The sequence below is a fragment of the Oryctolagus cuniculus genome, chromosome 4 (assembly GCF_964237555.1).
Source record: "Oryctolagus cuniculus chromosome 4, mOryCun1.1, whole genome shotgun sequence".
Taxonomy (NCBI): domain Eukaryota; kingdom Metazoa; phylum Chordata; class Mammalia; order Lagomorpha; family Leporidae; genus Oryctolagus; species Oryctolagus cuniculus.
Window position 1 is genome coordinate 45,527,294 of NC_091435.1, and position 21,572 is coordinate 45,548,865.

Below are 21,572 nucleotides of genomic sequence, written 5' to 3' on the forward strand. Positions count from 1 at the left end.
GCTGTCAACCTGATGGAAGTTACTCTGAAGTGATCAGACATCTCTGTCTTGCAAATTTTAGCATAGTTTCTTCATGTTTTATTTTTCAAAGTTCAAATATAGTGTGCTGTGGTGAGGATCTTTTCTGATCATGCCTACTTGAGGTTGTATGCCTTCCTGTATCTGGATGTCTTTCTCTAAATTGGGGAAATTCTTTGCTATTACTTCACTGAATAGATTTTATAAGTCTTTCTCTTATTTCATACCTTCAGGAAATACTAAGACTCATGTATTTGGTCATTTGATCATATCCCATGGATCCTGAACAATGTCTTTTGGTCTTTCTAATTTTTCTTACTTTCTTTTTTTTTCTGTATTTGAAGATATTTCAAAATAACTGTCTTCTACATCAGATAGCCTTTCCTCTGCTTCATGAAATCTGTTGTTAAGGCTTTCCAATATGTTTTTTATTTGACTTATTGAATACTTCATTTCAAATAATTCTGTTTTTTTTAATAAGTCTCTGCACAATTTCTCGTCCATGTCATGTACTGATTTCCTTATTTTATTAACTGTTTCTCTGTGCTTTATTTTTAGAAATATTTTAAAGATTTATTTCATTTATTTGAAGGCAGCATGAAAGAGAGAGAGAAAGGGAGAAAGAGAGAGGGAGAGAGAGAGACAGGAATTGCCCATCTGATAGTTCGCTTCCCAAAGGACTAGTTTGCAGCAACTAGGGTTGGGCCCTGCTGAAGCCAGATCAGGGAGCTTCATCCAAGTCTCCCAAGTGGGTGCAGGGACCCAAACACTTGAGCCATTTTCTGCTGACTTCCCAGACACATTAGCAGTGCGCTGGATTGGCAGTGGAGCAGCTGGGACTCAATACCGGATGCCAGCATAGCAGACAGCAGTTTTACCTACTAGGTCACAGTGCCAGCCCATTCTCTATGCTTTTGAGTAACTTACATATATTCTTTTGGACTTTTTTCAGAAATTTCATTTAATCTCCTTTTCTTTTTTTTTTCTTTTTCTTTTTTTTTTTTTTTTAACTAAGAGGGATAATGTATTAAGTTGTTCATTAACAGTCAGGGCTATGCTGATCAAGTCACCGTTTCCCATAGTGTCCATTTCACTTCAGGAGGTTTCCTTTTTGGTGTTCAGTCAGTTGTCACCGATCAGGGAGAACATATGGTATTTGTCCCTTTGGGACTGGCTTATTTCACTCAGCATGATGTGTTCCGGATTCCTCCATTTTGTTGCAAATGACTGGATTTCGTTGTTTCTTACTGCGGTATAGTATTCTAAAGAGTACATATCCCATAATTTCTTTATCCAGTCTACCGTTGATGGGCATTTAGGTTGGTTCCAGGTCTTAGCTATTGTGAATTGAGCTGCAATAAACATTAATGTGCAGACAGCTTGTTTGTTTGCCAATTTAAATTCCTTTGGGTAAATTCCAAGGAGTGGGATGGCTGGGTCGAACGGTAGGGTTATCTTCAGGTTTCTGAGGAATCTCCAGACTGACTTCCATAGTGGCTTGACCAGTTTGCATTCCCACCAACAGTGGGTTAGTGTCCATTTTTCCCCACATCCTCGCCAGCATCTGTTGTTGGTAGATTTCTGAATGTGAGCCATTCTAACTGGGGTGAGGTGAAACCTCATTGTGGTTTTGATTTGCATTTCCCTGATTACTAATGACCTTGAACATTTTTTCATGTGCCTGTTGGCCATTTGGATTTCCTCTTTTGAAAAATGTCTATTGAGGTCCTTGGCCCATCTCTTAATTGGGTTGTTGGTTTTGTTTTTGTGGAGTTTCTTGATCTCTTTGTAGATTCTGGTTATTAACCCTTTATCTGTTGCATAGTTTGCAAATATTTTTTCCCATTCTGTCGGTTGTCTCTTCACTCTCCTCACTGTTTCTTTTGCAGTACAGAAACTTCTCAATTTGATGCAATCCCAATAGTTAATTTTGGCTTTGACTGCCTGTGCCTCCTGGGTCTTTTCCAGAAACTCTTTGCCTGTGCCAATATCTTGAAGGGTTTCTCCAATGTTCTCTAGTAACTTGATGGTGTCAGGTCGTAAATTTAGGTCTTTAATCCATGTTGAGTGGATTTTTGTGTAAGATGAAAGGTAGGGGTCTTGCTTCATGATTCTGCACGTGGAAATCCAGTTTTCCCAGCACCATTTATTGAATAGACTGTCCTTGCTCCAGGAATTGGTTTTAGATCCTTGATCAAATATAAGTTGGCTGTAGATGTTTGGGTTGATTTCTGGTGTTTCAATTCTGTTCCATTGGTCTATCCATCTGTTTCTGTACCAGTACCATGTTGTTTTGATTACAACTGCCCTGTAGTATGTCCTGAAATCTGGTATTGTGATGCCTCCGGCTTTGTTTTTGTTGTACAAGATTGCTTTAGCTATTCGAGGTCACTCGTGCCTCCATATAAATTTCAGCACCAATTTTTCCAGATCTGAGAACAAGGTCTTCGGTATCTTGATTGGTATTGCATTGAATCTATAAATTGCTTTTGGGAGAATGGACATTTTGATGATATTGATTCTTCCAATCCATGAGCATGGAAGATTTTTTCCATTTCTTGGTATCCTCTTCTATTTCTTTCTTTAAGGTTTTGTAATTTTCATCATAGAGATCTTTAACGTCCTTGGTTAAGTTTATTCCAAGGTATTTGATTGTTTTTGTAGCTATTGTGAATGGGATTGATCTTAGAAGTTCTTCCTCAGCCATGGCATTGTCTGTGTATACAAAGGCTGTTGATTTTTGTGCATTGATTTTATACCCTGATACTTTGCCAAAATCTTCTATGAGTTCCAATAGTCTCTTAGTAGAGTTCTTTGGGTCCCCTAAATAAAGAATCATGTCATCTGCAAAGAGGGATAGTTTGAGTTCTTCCTTCCCAATTTGTATCCCTTTAATTTCTTTTTCTTGCCTAATAGCTCTGGCTAGAACCTCCAGAACTATATTGAATAGCAGTGGTGAGAGTGGACAACCCTGTCTGGTACCAGATCTCAGTGGAAATGCTTCCAACTTTTCCCCATTCAATAGGATGTTGGCTGTGGGTTTTTCATAGATTGCTTTGATTGTATTGAGGAATGTTCCTTCCAAACCCAGTTTGCTTAGAGTTTTCATCATGAACTGGTGTTGTATTTTATCAAATGCTTTCTCGGCATCTATTGAGATAATCATATGGTTTTTCTTCTGCAGTCTGTTAATGTGGAGTATCACATTGATTGTTTTGCGCACATTAAACCATCCCTGCATACCAGGGATAAATCCCACTTGGTCTGGGTGGATGATCTTTCTGATGTGTTGTTGCATTCTATTGGCGAGAATTTTATTGAGGATTTTTGCATCTATGTTCATCAGGGATATTGGTCTGTAATTCTCTTTCAGTGCTGCATCTTTTTCCGGCTTAGGAATTAAGGTGATGCTGGCTTCATAGAAAGAATTTGGGAGGACTCCCTCTTCTTCGATTGTTCTGAATAGTTTGAGAAGAATTGGAGTCAGTTCTTCTTTAAATGTCTGGTAGAATTCAGCAGTGAATCCATCTGGTCCTGGGCTTTTCTTTGTTGGGAGGGCCTTTATTACTGTTTGAATTTCTGTCTCAGTTATGGGTCTGTTTAGGTTTTCGATGTCTTCCTGGTTCAATTTAGGTAGGTTGCATGTGTCCAGGAATCTATCCATTTCTGATAGGTTTCCCTGTTTGCTGGCATACAAGTCCTTGTAGTAATTTCTGATGATTCTTTTTATTTCTGTGGTGTCTGTTGTTACGTTTCCTTTTTCATCTCTGATTTTATTGATTTGGGTCTTTTCTCTTCTTTTTTTAGTTAGTTGGGCCAATCGGGTGTCAATTTTGTTTATTTTTTCAAAAAACCAGCTCCTCGTTTGGCTTATTTTTTGTAATGTTTTTCTTGATTCAATCCTGTTGATCTCTTCTCTGATTTTAATTATTTCTCTTCTCCTACTAGATTTGGGTCTGGTTTGCTGTAGGTTTTCTAGATCCTTGAGGTGAATTGAAAGCTCATCTATTTGGTGCCTTTCCAATTTCTTGATGTAGGCACCTATTGATATAAACTTTCCTCTTAACACTGCTTTTGCTGCGTCCCATAAGTTTTGGTATGTTGTGCTGTTATCCTCATTTACTTCCAGAAAGTTTTTGATTTCTCTTTTGATTTCTTCTATGACCCATTGTTCATTCAGGAGCATGTTGTTCAATCTCCATGTGTTTGCATAAGCTCTACGGATTCCTGAGTTGCTAATTTCCAACTTCATTCCTTTACGGTCTGAGAAGCTGCATGGTATGATTCTAATTCTTTTGAATTTGCTGAGACTTGCTTTATGGCCTAGTATGTGGTCAATCCTAGAGAAGGTTCCATGTACCGCTGAGAAGAATGTAAAATCCTTAGCTGTAGGATTGAAAGTTCTGTATATATCTGTTAGATCCATTTGGGTTATAGTGTCATTTAAATCTACTGTATCCTTGTTGATCTTCTGTCCTATTGATCTGTCTATTTCTGAGAGTGGAGTATTGAAGTCCCCCAGTACTATTGTATTGCGGTCTAAGTCTCCCTTTAAGTCCATTAACAAATCTTTTAGATAAACCGGTGCCCTGTAGTTAGGTGCATATACATTGATAATTGTCATATCTTCCTGTTGAATTGATCCCTTAATCATTATGTAGTGTCCCTCTTTGTCTCTCTTAACGGTTTTTGTGGTAAAGTTTATGTTGTCTGAAATTAAGATGGCTACGCCTGCTCTTTTTTCATTTCTGTTGGCATGGTATATCTTTTTCCAGCCTTTCACTTTCAGTCTGTATGGATCTTTGTTGGAAAGATGAGTTTCTTGTAAGCAGCAAATAGATGGGTTTTGTTCCTTAACCCAATCAGCCAATCGGTGTCTTTTAACTGGACAGTTCAGGCCATTCACATTCAATGTGACTAATGATAAGTGGTAACTTTGCCCTGCCATTTGCCAAAGATAAGTTCTAATATATGCTTTGAATTCCCTGTGATCTTTTGCTGTGAGCTTTCCTTCCTTGGTTTCCTTCCTTTACCTTCTTTCATATTGATGACCGTGTTTCTGTGTTTCTGTGTGTAACACATTTTTAAGCATCTGTTGCAGGGCTGGACGAGTGGCAACAAATTCTTTCAATTTCTCTTTGCTATGAAAAGTCTTTATTTCACCTTCATTCACAAATGATAGCTTTGCAGGATATAATATTCTGGGCTGGCAGTTGTTCTCTCTTAGTACCTGGGCTATATCTCGCCATTCCCTCCTAGCTTGTAGAGTTTCTGATGAGAAGTCAGCTGTGAGTCTGATTGGAGATCCTCTGAGAGTAATCTGACGTTTCTCTCTTGCACATTTTAGGATCTTTTCTTTATGTTTCACTGTGGAGAGTTTAATTACAACGTGTCGTGGTGAGAATCTCTTTTGGTCGTGTTTATTAGGGGTTCTGTGAGCTTCCTGTACTAGGATTTCTCTGTCCTTCTCCAAACCTGGGAAATTTTCTGCTAATATCTCACTAAAAAGGCCTTCTAATCCTTTCTCCCTCTCCATGCCTTCAGGAACTCCTAGAACCCGAATGTTGGGTTTTTTAATAGTATCCTGAAGATTCCCGACAATATGTTTTAGATTCCTAATTTCCTCTTCTTTTCTTTGGTCTGACTGTATCCTTTCCTGTTCTCTGTCTTCTAAGTCTGATATTCTCTCTTCTGCTTCACCCATTCTGTTTGTAAGGCTCTCTATTGTGTTTTTCATTTGATCTATTGAATTCTTCACTTCAGTCACTATCCCAGTTTCCTGTTGTACTAGTTGTTTCGTTTCATTTTGATTCCTCCTTAATATTTCATTTTCACGAGAGAGATTTTCTATCTTGTCCATTAAGGATTTGTGTAGTTCCAGAATTTGTTTTTGAGAACTTCTTAATGTTCTTATCAATTTTTTGAGATCTGCTTCTTGCATTTCTTCTATCTCATCATCCTCATAATCTTGAATTGGGGTGTCTTTTTCATTTGAGGGCTTCATGGTGACTTCCTTGTTTTTATTACCTTGGTTTTTGCATTTGTTATTTGGCATATTGGAGATATTTGGTTTCTTTACTGTGGTGCTTTTTCTTGTTATACTATGACTCTAGATTAAGTGGTCTATCTGTTTTTGATGGAGCCTTAGGGCTTGAGATGGGTGTGGCCTGAGAGCTCTGTTTGGTGTGCCAAAGGTGACACTCCCAGGTTAGGCATGGTAAACCTCTCTCTCTCTCTCTCTTTCTTTTTTTTTTTTTTTTTTTGATTCAAAAGAGAAGTTATTCTGCACAGCTGAACGAAGTTGGAGGTAGTTAGCAGGCAAATGATATACCCACAGGAGCCAGAGATTGGAAGCTCTTTCCCAAGGACCACACAGGGAATCTGTTCGGCCCTCAGAGTGGGCTCAAATTCTCCTTCAGTCTCCCACTGGGTTGCCAAAGTTACGGAATTATAGCGTCTCTGGAGAGTGCTCACGTGAATTCCGTGAGTTCTCTCCCCCACCGTCTCTTTTTTCACAGTCTCAGTTCAGTAGCACCACAAATTTACAAGGTCCTAATCTCCTGTTAATTCGCCCCGCCCAGAGTCAGGTTTTTCTGCTAGGCTCAGGGCCGGTGCAGACCTGAGGTCGCTCTGCTTATGACGTATGTCCAAGATGGCGCCTGCTCTTTGTCTTGCTCGCCCTTGAGAGGTGAGCGGAGAGAGAGAAATCCGTGTCCGTACCAGTCACCTTTTTTTTTTTTCCTCTCGCTCCCAGTTAGCCTGGTGAAGTCCCCCCCCCCCCCCCGGGGGTCGTTCCCTCTAGTCTCCTCTCTCCGCTTGCCTGCTGGTGTCTCGGGCTATTGAGGTTCGGCTCACCTCGCGTTCCAGCGGCTCAGTCCCGCGGCTCGGCTTCCGTGCGGTGGGCGACCTTGTTCTCCCAGTAGGTCCTCCAATTCACGACCACTCAATCCAGAAGGGTTTCCTCTGCAATATTTTCCTGGTTCTTTTTTCTGAGGCTACCGTAACTCCCCTTTTATTAAACTAAATTTTCCCGGACTATCGGTGCGCGCCCTCACTATTCCGCCATCTTGGCTCCCTAATCTCCTTTTCTTTTAGTCTAATATTAACGTGTTATCTTGTTCATTTTGGGGAATTATATTACCTTTCTTGCTAATGTTTTGTGGGTTTCTGCATTGATTTTTGCGCACCTTGGGGATCTCTTGTTACTGTCTCCTCTGGAGGATCTTTTTTTTTTTAATAGAATAAAGGCTTCATTCCTTGGAATGTGTTTCTGGGATTCAGTGGCATGCCTAAGGCTTATACTTGAGTTCCAGGGGAGTGTGTTATGTGAGGCCATGGAGCTATGACTGTTAGTTGTGGGTCTGAAAGGATTTCTTTTTTTAACTTTTATTTAACAAATATAAATTTCCAAAGTACAACTTTTAGATTATAGCGGCTTTTCCCCCCATAACCTCCCTTCCACCTGCAACTATCCCATCTCCTACTCCCTGTCCCATCCCGTTCTTTATCAAATTTCATTTTCAATTATCTTATATAGAAGATCAATTTAGTATATACTAAGTAAAGATTTCAACAGTCTGCACCCACACAGACACAAAAAGTATAAAGGACTGTTTGAAGACTAGTTTTACCATTAATTCACATAGTACATCACATTAAGGACAGAGATCCTACATGGGGAGTAAGTGCACAGTGACTCCTGTTGTTGATTTAACATTGACACTCTTATTTATGGTGTCAGTAATCACCCGAGGTTCTTGTCATGAACTGCCAAGGCTATGGAAGCCTCTTGAGTTCACAAACTCCAACCTTATTTAGACAAGGTCATAATCAAAGTGGAAGTTCTCTCCTCCCTTCAGAGAAAGTTACATTCTTCTTCAATGGCCTGTTCTCTGAAAGGATTTCAGAGTGACGTTCAAGATGGACGGGGTGGAGCACCTCTGACTACTTTCAGTGGGAGGATAGGACGTTGGTGCTTGCTGGTATGTCACAATTCCAGCCCTTCTGTTTGCCAGGGTGAGCAACCTGATTCACAGCCTAGAGAGAATTTACAGTGCCAGCACATGTTCCCACCCAGGCACACACACCATTAAGAGCACTGCCCCTCTCTTTAATGTGTTCTCTTACTCTCCATGAAACCTGTCTCCAGGATGCAGGGAACTCTGAGTCTCCACAGTCAGACCAGACAGATAATGGGAACCCAGCAACTATCTATGACCCTCTCAGTTACGTGGCCTATGCACAGAACTCCCAAAATCACAAAAGACATGCATCAGCTGTCTGCCCTGGAAGCTGCCCTGACTCTGGCAGCCTCCTGCAGCCGGACTGTCCAGTTATCCAGTCTGGACAGAGTTCAGTTGTGACTCCACCATGCAAATTGTGTCTGGCAGCTTGGTGGAGGGAACGAGGAAGGCAACTTGGCCCTTCACAGAGGTAGTTGCCAAGACCTCTGCCAGTTTCCCAGGCCATACTTGAAGGCACCAGAGACCATGGACGTGTCCTTCAATCAAAGCTGCCAGGGACGGGGACTGCATTAGTCTCTTCTCACCTTATCCTGGCAAAGTGGCATTTCTCAGCCAGGAGTCAGCCATGTAATGCAGGAGCAGCTAGCAGCATGGCTGGTGCCAGCATGTCCCCTTATTTTTGTCTTATTTTCAAAATTATAAGAATGTTATATTTAAAATATTAATGTAATGAAATATTAATGTTACATTACTTTACTCATAAATGAGTAAAAATAACTGAAACATGAAAAAAGTGAATTTCTCTAAATTACTTAATATTAAAAATTTAGAGACTAATTTTGTTGCATAATTTGCTCACTTTTGAGCTCATTTCATATAGAGTAAGCATGACAGGTGGTATAATACAAATGTGAGGACTTTTTTTATTAAAAAACTGATATAGGTTCCTTTTAACAGTGCTGACGAAGAGTTAAGGGAAATCAATATAACATCCTGTGTGTAACACATACTTCTCATTTTAGAAATGCTCATATCACTTAAGTACATTTAAAATTATGGTAAAAGAGAATCCAAATGCATGGTTACTACACTAAACTTTGATGATTACATTTTGAAGACTATTTTCTTACAATTCTTTAAAGCAATAGCTTATCAAAAATATGTCAGTGAGTTCCTTTCTTTGTGATTTAAATAGAAATCATAATATGAATTGGAAGCAAAAGATGATATCACAATTTCAATTTTTATTTTTTGTCATATAAACATAAACCACAAAGTATCCAGATGTATTGTATTTTTATGAGGAATTTTGTAGTTGTGAAATTATATTCAATATCCAACTCATAAAAATGATGTGATAAAAAGCTTTCTTCCATCTATTTTTTTTTTTTTGACAGGCAGAGTGGACAGTGAGAGAGAGAGAGAGAGACAGAGAGAAAGGTCTTCCTTTGCCGTTGGTTCACCCTCCAATGGCCGTCGCGGCTGGCGCGCTGCGGCCTGCGCACCGCGCTGATCCGATGGCAGGAGCCAGGTGCTTCTCCTTGTCTCCCATGGGGTGCAGGGCCCAAGTACTTGGGTCATCCTCCACTGCACTCCCTGGCCACAGCAGAGCTGGCCTGGAAGAAGGGCAACCGGGACAGAATCCGGCGCCCCGACCGGGACTAGAACCCGGTGTGCCGTCGCCGCTAGGCAGAGGATTAGCCTAGTGAGCCGTGGCGCCGGCTTCTTCCATCTATTTTTGAAGTTACATTATTTTTTGTTGTTCTTCTCCAACCTAGCCCAATATAAAAAAGTAAAGTATCTCATGAACAAACAAACTGAGAATCAGTCAAGATTGGCTCCAATAATGCCTGTCAAATTGAAAACTGCATGGGGCTAGTGCTGTGGCTCAGTGGCTAAAGCCACTGCCTGTAGTGTAGGCATCCCATATGGGCGCCGGTTCAGGTCCCCTCTGCTCCACTTCCCATCCAGCTTTCTGCTATGACCTGGGAAAGCAGTGGAAGATGGCCCAAGTTCTTGGGCTCCTGAACCCGTGTGAAAGACCTGGAAGAAGCTCCTGGCTCCTGGCTTTGGATCAGCGGAGCTCCAGCTATTGTGGCCATCTGGGGAGTGAACCAGAGGATGGAAGACCTCTCTCTCTGACTCTTCTCTCTCTGTGTAACTCTGACTTTCAAATAAATAAATAAATCTTTAAAAAATAACTTAGATTGGTTCAGATTTATTGCATAAGCAATAAATGCTTATTGGGCTTAGGGGGAGCATATACGTGGCAATTGCAATGATCTCCTGCATTATTTATGGCAATAAATTGTCTGACTTTGTGTTGTGATTCAATTTTTGGTTACGTGTATTAAACATAATTTTGTTACAGTGCCAAGACCAAAATATTAGATTTTATAATTCAAAATTTTATTTTATTTAATTTTTGGCTAGGCTCTTATTTAATCACATAGTTGAATTTTTTCCAAATAAAGAAAACCAGAAATATACCCTAAACATAGTAAAGCATTAGATAACTTTGCTTACTGGTAAATTCACTTTGTAAATTAAAAGAAAAAACAAACCATCATATAGATTAGCAAAATGTTTGTCATTTGAGTCATCCAACAGGGCTACCCAAATGTGAGTAACATCCTAGACTTTTCCTTGCTGCAGATTCATATGGTATTAGAAATTCCAAATATTTAGACCATGATTCATCTAAAGATGATTGAAAGTAAGCTGAGTCCTTGCTAAATTTAATTTTAACTTGGTATTATCATCCTTTCTCACTAGTAGTATGTTGTTAGGAATTTAAAATATGCAAACCCCTATCTCATTTGACATACAAAACTGTATTTAGATTACTTTATGACATAACATGATTTTCATTATTATTAATATATGTATTATACAAAAATATATTTAAAAGAAAAACCTTATTCCACTTACTACACTTAAAATGATGTGTTTTCCTAGAAAAATAATCCCATAATTCTGAATAATGAATTTTCAACTCACTTTTAAATCAAAATTTAAACTTAATATCCACATTCAGTGTAAACCTAATCATTGAAATACTCCACTGGGATGCTTCTTTGCCTTGCATTTGAAGAATGTTATCTTTCAGGTCGCTTTCTTTGCTGCTGCTAATTGTGAGGACAAACACGGATTCTAGTTCTTGTTATTCTTATTGACCAATCCAGCATCTGGAACATTCCTTCCTTTCAGAACATGTTTATTGAATTCTCATAAACAAATGAACATAACCTGATGTGACTTTCTGGCATGATATCCAACAAGGAGACATCTATTTCTATTGTCATTTCACAAAGAGGAAATAGTGACACTGAGAGGTTAACTGGCTCAGGTGTTTTACCATGAAAATGTAAGTTAATTTGATCCCAGGATTCAATGGTGCAGTGAGTCACATATCCAGTGATCTATTTGCATAAAGAAATAAGGATGATTCCAGCTGGGAGTTCTCCTGGGAAAATGGAAAATAAATTTCCACATGTTTGAGTTGTGTATAAGAAATATACCACTAACAACAAATACATAATTGTTTATAAGCATTTCATATTAATCACAATAATAATGTTTTTCTTTTATTAGGTAGCTGGGACTAAGTAATTTCTTTTTTAAATTTTATTTAAGGTGTATAAATTTCTATGTACAAATTTAGGAACATAGTGATTCTTCCCATCCTACCCTCCCTCCCACACATGCTCCCACCCTTCTTTCTCTCCTCTCTTCTTTATTTAGAATGATCTATTTTCAATTTCTTTCATACTCATAAGATTAACCCTACAGTAAGTAAAGAGTTCAAAAAATAGTATGAGGGAAAAAAAAAAAAAAAAACACTGATCCTCAACAGTAGGGACAAGGGCTGTAAGCAATCATCCAATCTCAAAATGCCATTTTCACTCCAATACATTATATAATACTCTATTAGCTGCCACAGATCAGGGAAAATAAAACAAATGGTGTTTTTCTTTTTTGGGACTAGCTTATTACTAAGTATAATGGTTTCCAGTTATATCCATTTTGTTGCAAAAGACAGGATTTAATTTTTTTTACCACTGAGTAGTATTCCACAGTGTACATATGCCATAATTTCTTTATCCAGTCCTCAGTTGAAGGACATCTGGGTTGATTCCATATCTTAGCTATTGTGAATTGAGCTGCAAAGAATGTGTTGGTACAGATAACTTTTTCATATGCTGATTTTTATTTCCCTTGGATAAATTTCCTGGAGTGGGATTGCTGGGTCATATGGTAGATTTATTTTCAGCTTTCTGAGGTATCTCCATACTGTCTTCCATAATGGCTGCACCAGTTTACATTCCCACCAACAGTGGATTGGGATACCTTTACCCCGGCACTACATAGTTTCTAAACTGTACCTCCCATAAAATCTTTAGCACAACTTTCTCAAGTAGAAGTCATAGGGAAGAGCCAATTTCATGAATGTTATGTGTGTTGTTTGAATAGTTACTTTAAACTGTAGTAGAAAACTTCACACTACCTAATGCAGTAAGTTATGTGCTGGACAACCACACCTGCAGAGAACTTACTAGGTAGAGGTTTGCTTGGTTCCCATGGGACAGAATCTAATAATGTCCAAACTAAAAATAACAATTTTGGCTCAGTTGAAAGTACAGATCCCCTACTCAACAGAAGCCTGATGTTTCATCAAAGTCCTGAGAGTAAAGAGGTAAGTAACAGCTTGAGTGAGACTAATGTACTGACACCTCAGAAGTCTTTGTCAGGAATCTACAAATATGGACTCTGAATACCCAAGCTCTTCAGCCCCTGATTTACTGTTGCCAAGGGCTGGGATATCAGCCCTTCCCACCAAACCATGAAATTCTAATTTTCACCTCAAGTGTTCTGGATGAGGCTGGTGCTATGGCACAGTGCGTTAAGCCACAACTTGCAGCTCACTCCAGGATTCAATAAGAATGGGATTTCCCTACTATATTTTAAGATGGGAATAAAGGGATACTTAGAATAAATTTTTCTATTTTAGAAATATTTATATTTATTTTTAAACTATTGGTTGAACTCTGTAATTAATACACAATTACTCTTAGGTGTTTAATTAATGCTATAACTAGTTTCTGTGTGGGTGCAAACTGCTGTAATCTTTACTTAATATATGCTAAATTGATCTTCTGTATATAAAGATAATTGAAAATTAATCTTGATGTGAATGGAAGGGGAGAGGGAGTGGGAGAGGGGAGTGTTGTGGGTGGGAGGGAAGTTATGGGTGGGGGGGAGTTATTGTAATCCATAAGCCGTACTTTGGAAATTTATGTTCATTAAATAAAATAAAATAAGAAAATTGTTAAAGGAAAAAAAGAAATATTTATATTTATTTTAGAAATATTTCTATTTAGAAATATTTTCAATATTTTCTATTTTCCATTTGGAATTCAAATAATTCTACCACATTAAATCAAAATATGTAGATGACAGATATAATCAAAATGATATGGAGAAAAAATGTAACATAAAACCTTAACCTTACTTGATATTTTATTCTGTAGAGAAAGGTAAGAAAGAAAACAGATTTTGAAAGAATTGCCATAATAGCTTGCATGTGGAATAAGCAGTTTTTCTCATGTTAAATGAACTCAGACATGGAAGTACATGTTCTCTCATGAGTGGGAACTAAAACAAACAAACAAGCAAACAAACAAAAAATAAAAACCAGAAAACTAAACTCAATCCAAACACAGAATGGGAGAAGATGGGATGAGGTTAGAGACAATTTGGATAAAAGGATTAGGGGAAGCTGGAGGTGGATTAATTGTGACAAATCTATTATACTCATATTGAATGCTAATTATAAGCAAAAGTGGGTGTGGTTTATAGATTGTGACAAACACACTACTATAAGATGTTAAAAATAGAGGAAGCTGGATGTGAGCTATATCAGAACTCTGTTATTTCACAATTTTTGTTTGTAAACAAAACTACTCTAAAATAAAAAATCTCTTGAAAAAAAATAAGAGCTTTTGATGCAGCTTAAGGAATAGTACCACATTTTTACTTAAGGTAAATTTCTATGAAGTATTATTTTATTATAATACTCTATGACAAGAGCTGAACAGTGTGGGGAACCTGTAACTGAATAAATTTTTGATTGCTGTCTAAGAAGTTTAGTACTATAATATTTAGCAAAATGTGAAAATAACTAATGACTTTAATGCCTCAGCTACCTGTCAAGTGTCTTAAAAAATTGATAAGTATGAGTTAGCAAATACAAAATTTGATGTAAGATTATAAGACTAATAGTATCTTTTATGGGGTAAAAAAAATACTGTTTGATGTTCAGAGAACAGGGAATTTTCAGTGGTGAATTGACACCTTCTTCCCTTTAAGTGAAAAATGCAATCTCTGTGAGCTAGAGGATTTGGCAAGATTTTATGTTCTATAATATGAAACTTGTAATGTAGCCAAATAACAATGTTGTTTTAATATTTTAGTGCCAGAACAATTTATTTATATATTTATATATATATATTATATACACTAAGTGAATCAGCTCATTGAATCACATAAAAGAATTTTATAATTCTGAAAAAAACAGAAAGATACCATGCACAATGCAACATTATAGAGATAGAGTTATGGCCACAAAAATTAAATAACTTGTACTGTGTTCACCCAAAGACAAGAATGATAATCCTCTCTCCCAACTCATATAATCCAGCATGGAACACTTAAGCCTGTCACAGACTGGTAGTAACACTGATCCCTTGGTGTGGGGGATAATTAAACTTTATTAAATCATTCTAAAACCTTATAAAAGCAAACACCAAAATCTTATAAAAAAAGGATTGTAATCTACAAAACAACTGAACTTGTGGGAGTTGGTTTAAAAGCTATGATGGCTAAATTAGAAGATTTACATGGAAATTTTAGCTGCTTTCCATTTGGTATTATTTCACCATGTAATTACTTTATCATTTTCAATTAATGTAAGTGAATGGTTCTCCTCAAAGCAATTTTAGGGTGGGTTTTACTTAAAACACTAAATGCTTAAAAAATTTGCTTGAGGTTCATCATATATTGCCCTAAAAGGGTGTTAATGGTACTTTCAGAATTTCTTCAGTATGTTTATAATTACTGAAATACCTCTTGAAATCCGTACCTTTCTACCTAAATTTCCGAACAAATTTGGTGAAATGAAATTACCTTTAAAATAAATAAATGTGATACATTCAACAGATCTGCCTATTAAATTAAAAACTGTTCACTTGTTTATCATTTTATAATTATAAATATTACTAGCTAGTGATTTGTGCTATTAAATCTGTTTCTAGGTACTATGCATATCTCATTCAGATGCTTTGCTCCTATTCTCAGACACAGAGCGATCCTTCTCTTTCCCGCCTCTTCTTGTCAAGATTGCTGTAAAGAATGGATCTAATACTGGTAAGTTACAACATGGTATGAATTAACATTGTGAATTCTCATAGTGCCACTTGAAATGTTACTTTAATCATGAAGTTGAAGTTAACCCTACCCAGTTTACAAGATTCTAGATACCAATGTGAAAAAGAACTCTGCAGAGTTATGTATTTAAGATATAAAATAGTTAACCTCATGTATTCTACTTCTAAAAATAATTGTTTCCAATAGCTTATTGGTTAGGTCATATTAACTCAGTGTAATTTATCTATACCTTAATAATGGTGGCTTGAAAAGTTGATAGTGTTTGGGAAGAGAAGTGTGGACTTTCAGAGCATCCTTTCATCTGAGGACTCCATGTGCAACCCCAAAAACACAGCGAGAGTCCATTCCCATTGAAATATAGGCTTTCAGTAGGAACACTGGTCATTCTACAACCTTCTGATGTTGGATTCCAACTCCCATTTCACTCTCTTTTCTTAACAACTCAAGTTTGTGTGGTGCTGACACTTGGGAAAGTTCTGTTTCTTTCTTGTATTTTCTCCTCTTGAGAACTTCTCTTCTAGTAGAGGGGAGGGAATTAGCAGTTCTATTATGACTATTTCATAAGTCATACATCTAAAAGACATACGACATGTTCATTGTGAAAGACCTTACATTTGCACTGTTTGTCTCTTTTATTTGAAAGAGGATAGAAGATAAAAAGACAAATGATTTAGTAAACCAAATGCTCATGCTGCCAAAGTACTCCAAAAATTGGAAACTTGATCACCCTAAAGCATTCTTCTACTTTCTATCTGTAGACTAATGAAATTCAAAAGGAAATTTCAAATTGTACACTTTTAAAGATTTGTTTCTTTTAAAAGCAGAATTATACAGAATGAGAGAGAGAGAGAGAGAGAGAGAGAGAGAGAGAGAAAGAGAGAAATTGGTGTGTTTTCTATCCGCTGGCCCACTTCCCAAATGGCTACAACATCCAAGGCTAGTCCAGGCTGAATTAAAGAGATTCATTTGAGTCTCCCACATAGGTGACAGGGGCCTAAGCACTTGTAACAGCTGCTGTTTATCTGGATGCTTTAGAAGGGAGCTGAGTGGAGCTCATAAGTGGAGCAGCCAAGACTTGAACCAGCACTCATCTGATATGCCAGCACCATAGACATCAACTTGACATGCTGTACCATAGCTCCAGACACTGAAAATATATTTTGATAAAGTATAACCCTGTTAGAAATGTGCCAGGGTATTCCAATACAATCCCATCAAGATTGCATGTACCAATGCCATCTCACTAGTCCAAGTGATCAATTTCAGTTCACAATTGATCACACTGATAGGTCTAAGAGTCAAAGGGATCACACAAACAAGACTAGTGTCTGCTAATACTAACTGATAGAATAAAAAAGGGAGAGAACAATCCAACATGGAAAGTGGGGTACACAGCAGACTCATAGAAAGGCAGATGTCCTAAATAGCACTCTGGCCTCGGAATCAGCCCTTAAGTCATTTGGATCTGGCTGAAGAGCCCATGAGATTATTTTAGGCATGGAAAGCCAAGACACTCTGGCAAAAAAAAAAAAAAAAAACAACAACAACTAAATGAAAGTTCTCTGCAAGTGAGATCCTGGTAGAAAGAATGGGGCCATGAAAGAAGGAGGTACCTTTCTCTGAGGGGAGGAGTGAACTTCCACTTTGACTATGACCTTGTCTGAATAAGATCGCAGTTGGCGAACTCAAAAGGCTTCCATAGCCTTGGCAACTCATGACTAGAGCCTGGGGAGATTACTGACGCCATAAACAAGAGTGTCAAATTGTTAAGTCAACAACAGGAGTCACTGAGTACTTACTTCTCATGTAGGATCTCTGTCCTTAATGTGTTGTTCTATGTGAATTAATGTTATAACTAGTACTGAAACAGTATTTTACACTTTATGTTCTGTGTGGGTGCAAACTGATGAAATTTTGTTTAATATATGCTAAATTGATCTTCTGTATATAAAGATAATTGAAAATGAATCTTGATGTGAATGGAATAGGAGAGGGAGCGGGGGAGGGGAGGGTTGCAAGTGGGAAGGAAGTTATGGAGGGAGGGAAGCCATTGTAATCCATAAACTGTACTTTGGAAATTTATATTTACTAAATAAAAGTTAAAAAAAGTATAACCCTATTAGTAATTTTTTATTATCCTCAAGGTGAAATAATCATCAAAAAATGAAACTCGCTGGTTTTGTGGTGTAGCAGGTTAAACTACCTTCTATGACACCAGCATCCCACATGGTTGATGGGCCCAGTCTGGCTGTTCAAATTCCAATCCAGTTCCTGGGAGGGCAGTGGAAGATGGCTCACATGCTTGGGCCCCTGCCACCCACTTGACAGATCTGGCTGTTATGGCCATTTGGGGAATGAACCAGTGGATAGAAGATCTCTCTCTCTATCTCTCTCTCTTCTTGTGTGTGTGTGTGTGTATGTATGTGTGTATGTATGTGTTTGTCTCCCTCTCTGTAATGCTGCTTTTCGTAAATAAATAAATAAATCTGAAAAATGAAAGTAGAAGCAGAATGGCTTTTTGTCAAACAGATGGCAAAAGAATATTTTAACACCCCTTAAATTTCTGTTTATTACTGAAATGCTCAACCAGATTATTCAAATAATTCATTGTATGCTCTTGTAAATATTTTAAATCTTGCCCTTCAGAATATTTTAATTGTCTTTTGTAATAACTCCCAGACTCCCCTGTATATCTAATTTTATGAATAATACAATAATACAACTATTGTTGAACTTTTTCTAAAGGCAAGACATCAAAAACAATCAACCAAATTAGATGACAAACTGCTACATTTCTAGGACTCTGTGAAGTTTCTTGAAAGAAAGATCTGAAGTAGATCTGGGTCCAAGTTATGTGAACAAAAATGAAAGGACTACAAAGAAATATGTTGGAATTGCATAACTTGCAACGTTCTACCACGGTGTTATGAGTTATACTTTATTTCCACAAATGATTTTGAAGAAGGTTGACTACAAAGGAATAATAGAATGTGTAATGTTAAAATATCACTAATTATATTGACAAATATGTTGTGAATATTATATTTTAAATTTTTGGTCAGTTTTCAGAGCAGTTATTCTTCATATTCTATGAAATACTTTTAATCAATAGGAATTACATATCTTATTGCATCACATGTTCTACAAAAAGCCTTTTGTAAAATAACATATTCTGTTATACCACCAACTTCCTTTAATGTTTGTACAGATTCTTGAAACTACCTTATAAATTAAGTACACAGAGTTTTTCAAATAAATGTTGAAAAATGATGAGTGACATGTAAATCTACAGTACTTACACCTACTGAAATATAGAATCAAAGTTTCTCTCAAATAAATGTCATAAAATACTGCCTATGTGTGGTTAAATAAATCCATTTTTTTCTGCAAGGATAAATTTTAATGACTCTGATCTTGGATCTAGGATTTTCTGTACCTAACTGACTCCCTTTGTGCTAATATCACTTATCACAAACAAAAACCCATGATGAAATTCTATTCCATCTCCTCTTCCTTTGCAATTATCCATCTCTCCATAATGTACATGTGAGCTAGAATTTAGTTTCATGCAGTGACTTTGCAACCAAAACTTAAAAACTCATGTGAATAGATAATTGGCATTTACATTTGAGTTTTCACGAATGGCTTAGGTATTTGTAATGAAACAAATGCCATGTGTGTGTGTGTGTGTGTAATGAACTAATTTCACAGTTTCAAAATTCTTATTCCCAAGATTTTTCTTCAAAGTTTATGTTTATTTTATTTATTTTTAATTTTATTTAAGTTAATACAAGTTTCATGTATTCATATATACAGATTTAGGAATATAGTGATACCTCCCACCTCTACACTTCCTCCCACCAAAGCTCCAAACCTTCTTCCTCTTCCATCTCATATTCCCACTCTTAATTTTTAAAAAGATCTATTTTCAGTTTACTCAAAATAAAATAGTTCAACAAATAGTATGAAGAAAGAAAGAAAAAAACACTGTTGCTCAACAGAAGAGACAAGGGCTGTAACAATCATCAAATTTCAAAATGTCCATTTCATTTTACTCCTAAACATTGCATTTTAGATACTCTATTAGTTACCATGGATAAGATTCTTCCATTGTAGAAAAGGTTCACATATACATATAAGAAATTTTCATCTGCCTTTACATTTACTTCAAAATGTTCAAAAATATAATAAAATACATCATGCATATAATTTCATAGCTCTCTTAAAAACATAATTTTCCGTTTTATTGGAAATTTTCACTGTATTCAAGGACATTATTTTGAAACAAAACTTTAATGATGTCAAGTAAATATTGACATCAGCAAATGAAAGTGTTCCACAAATGTTTTTAATAGAAATTAGAGATGTCAAATATTTGTGATTTGCATTCTATAGTAAAGTTATTATTGCACACTTTAATTGAGAAGATGTTACCCACAGATTCTTTTCATAAGTTTGAAATTTAGAGGTTTTGAACCAGAAAATGAGCCCCACCCATTGCCTTTCTGAAACCAAGAAACACTAGGGCCACGGAAACGAAAAACAATGGAAGTGTTGAGAGCAGAATCTGAGTCATTAAGCTTACAGTCAGATGTCATTGTTAACACATACACTGTCTTAGTACCAAATACGTTTTACTGACTAGTCAGCTTGTAAGTAATGCAGCAAAGTAATACAAATCCATTTATCAGTCCTATTCTCCTCAATGTATTTATGATATATTTTTGCTTTTTAATCAGCCTGACCTCAAAAGGAATTTGGCAAAGTTCTTCCCAATTGCTTGCTCATAAGGCTGACCTACATTTAATTTTAACAATTTTATGTGTGCTTTCCCCACAGTGCAGCACTCCCACTTGCATCTACCAAGTATGATTCTCCAAGATATCTTTCCTCCTCTCTTTTATTCTTCTTTCACTTTTTTGTTTATTGCTAGCCTACCAAAAGACAAAAAAAGAAGGAATGAGAGAGGGAGAGGGAAGGGAAAGAGAGGGAAAGGAAAGAGAAAGAGGGCAAGGGAATGGAGGGGAGGAGAGGGGAAGGGAGGGACCACTGGGTAGTCAGTGGTCACAGCATTAGAACAATAATTTCTTTTAATGAATAACATTCAAACCGGAATGTAATTCTGTTATTTCTACTTTTCTTAGACAGCATCTTTCTCCATCTGTCCTTAGAATAGAACCAAATCCTGCTTTAGTTAAATTTAGCATCTGTGATAAACATGTGGGGTAATTCAAAGACCAGCAGTCTGGATGGAGTCAAACTCTTAGAAATGTAGAAAAGCTCTTTTTTTTTAACCCACCATAAGGGAAACACCACCAAAAACTGTGCCAGTGAGAACCCCAGATGTAACATGTAGAGCGGAATACCTCCCCAAGGCCAATCTTCTTGTCATCTTTCTTTCTTAGAGTGATCTCCAAAACCAGAGATCTTTTTATTTCTTCCTAAGGAGTGAGGTCATCTATTTCTCCCAAAGGCTACCCAAGGAAATGCTTGCACTTCCTGAAGCACCATGCCCATCATGCCCTATCTCCTATAATTTCTGCTCCCAAAGGTTTTGGTCATTTCAAGGGTTTTGCTACAAATCTCTTCAGGGAGATAGCACCTTCCAAAATATAAGAATGTTGCTCATTTTTATTTTTATAAGTCTTGATCTGTTTATGGTTTCTTCTTCCCTCCAAGACAGAAAATGAAAGTCCTGGAGGATCTTTAGCCCATTACTTTGCATATCCCAAGGAAAAGTCTTTGTAAATTCCCCTTCTCCATATGTTTTCTTATTGGTATCATTTTCCTACTATAAGAATGTCATAAGAAGAGGTAAGCTTTAATTCTATTACTTCCAATAATGACTATTTGTGAATTTCTAGACTGGTAAAGTTCATTAAGCCTTTGCTCTTCTCATAGAAGTCTATCTTTATACAATACATTACACTGAAAGGTGACAGATGACTTACAAAGAAATTTCAACACAGCAAAAAAAAAAATAATTCCACATTTATAAAAAATAAAAAGGGAGGGACAGACATTTAGTACATGGTTAAACATTGGTTAGAATGCAGACTTTCCATTTTGGAGCCTGGATTGAGTCCTGATTGTGCTTCAGATTCGACTTCCTGCTGATGTTCACCCTGGGAAGCAGCAAGTCAT

The 21,572-nt window shown here is 37.0% G+C and overlaps 1 long non-coding RNA gene across 1 annotated transcript in view; it reads right to left on the reverse strand.

Annotated features, from left to right (window-relative positions):
* The window catches only part of LOC103350577 (uncharacterized), a 196,173-nt gene that overhangs the window by 33,772 nt on the left and 140,829 nt on the right, over positions 1-21,572 (reverse strand). The gene's annotated exons all lie outside the window — the stretch shown is intronic.